This window comes from Apium graveolens, chromosome 4 (assembly GCF_009905375.1).
Source record: "Apium graveolens cultivar Ventura chromosome 4, ASM990537v1, whole genome shotgun sequence".
NCBI classification, from domain to species: Eukaryota; Viridiplantae; Streptophyta; class Magnoliopsida; order Apiales; family Apiaceae; genus Apium; species Apium graveolens.
This window is the reverse complement of record NC_133650.1, coordinates 172053300-172055467: the sequence shown is the minus strand read 5'-3', so window position 1 is coordinate 172055467 and position 2168 is coordinate 172053300.

Genomic DNA, 2168 nt, shown 5'->3' with positions numbered 1-2168 from the left:
TTTACACTAGAAGGAATTAAAGTAACTTTCTTCAAAGAAGGTTTTATCTGATAATAATCATAGTACAAACTATGATATTCCTTACAAGTATAAATGCAATGCCATATACTACCACAATGAAAACAAGGATTTTGTGGCTTAAATCTAACAGACTGACTCTTAACTCCTGATTTAGGAGGTAAAGAGTTTATATTCTTATTCTTCCTGCAAAAAAGAAGCAAGATGGTTAGAGTTTCCACAGTTATAACATTTCTTTCCAGGAGCATTAGGAATAAGCATATAATTATTACTTTTATTCACACCTTCCTTTCCATTCCTATTTTTCCTAGTTGCTTTTACCTTGTTCACACTACTAATCTCTTTCCGCTTATGTTTAAGCTGCTTCTTTGTCATTAATCCTATGTTGACTTCAGCTGGTTTATCCTGTTCTAATTTGTTAGAAGTTGACTTCTCCTTAACTTCTGTCACAGATTCTTTCATCTTTTCAGAATCAGATTTTACAGTTTTAGCTACAAACTTAACAGGATTTACCTTTAGCATAACAGTTTGTTTAACAACAATTGGCTCAATTTGTTCAGTTCCTTTTTCACTTTTGTCATCTCCATAACCTAAGCCCTCTTTCCAGTTTCCACTACTTAATAAATTCTGAGTTATTCAGCCAGAGTTAGTCCAAGTCCTAATAATCTCTTTTTTTTCTAACTCAGTTTTGAGAGATTTATTCAATTTTAGCAATTCATCTCTAACATAAAAAGCATCATCTCTCTCTTTCTAAGTTTGATGGAACATAACTAACTCCTTTTCTAAATAATCATTCATTTTCTTAAAAGCAAGATTTTCAGAAGTTAATCTTTCACATGTTAAAGTTTGATCTCTGTAGCTAATAAACATGGTTTTAAGATATAATCTCAACTCAGTAATATCATCAGTATGAAAAGCATAAGTTGTTTGAGGTACCTTTAATTTAGCAGCATCAAAACTGTTATCAGCATTTGCCATCAAGGCATAATTCTCCTCATCTTCAGAATCTGAAGAGTCTGTCCAGCTTTTCTTCTTTGTGACAAGAGCCTTGCCTTTGTCACTCTTTCCTTTCTTGTAGTCAGGAGATATATGGCCTTTCTCACCACAGTTGTAGCATTTGACATTCGAGTAATCTCCTCTGTCAGACTTTCCTACTTTGCCTTCAGATTTTCTGAATCCCTTCTTATTAGAACTTCCACTTTTCTTGGAAAACTTCTTTCCCCTTCTAAATTTCCTGTAGGCTATCTTTGTGATACCCTTCACCAAAAGAGCACACAATTTCATCATCTCTTCATCAACATCTACTTCAGGTAGACTTTCAGTTTCTGAATCATCATCATCAGTACTTGATGATTCTGAATCAGACTTTATGATGAGAGCCTTTCCTTTGCCTTTCTTTGAGATAGCCACTTTGGGGGATTCCTCCTCAGCCTTAAGAGCAAGTGTCCTAGACTTTCTCCCATGTCTCTTACTTCTTTGATCCATCTCAAGTTCATGAGTCTTGAGCATACCATAAATTTCATCAAGAGTAGTTTCATCAAGAGCATAATTGTCTCTTATAGTCGTTGACTTCAAATCCCAACTTTCAGGAAGAGCTAAAAGGAATTTAAGATTTAAATCTTCAAGATCATATTCTTTATCCACCGGTGACAGATCATTCATGAGTTTGATAAATCTGTCATATAAACCAGTTAATGACTCATCAGGTTTTGAGTCAAAGTGCTCATATCTTGAGTGAGTATAGTCCTCTTGTTCTTCGTGATTGCATCAGTTCCCTGGCATCTTGTCTCCAAGGCATTCCATATCTCCTTTGCAGTCTTGCAGTGAATTACCCTGTTTGACATGACATTATCAATGGCACTATGTAGCAAATGATTTACTTTTGCATCCTTGGCAATAGATGAGATATCTTCAGATGTATACTCACTTTTCTCCTTTGGTACGGTCTTTGCTGGCTGATCTGCAACTACAATAGAGAGCTTGGTTGGCTTATATGGTCCTTCATTATTTCTGTTAAGGTATTCTGGATCTGTAGCTTCCAGAAACATAGCCATCTTCACTTTCCATATGGGATACTCAGAAGGTCTCAGCATGGGAACCCTAATAGTCTCATATTGACTGTGGGTTTGAGTCTTTGGAGTTTCTTCAGT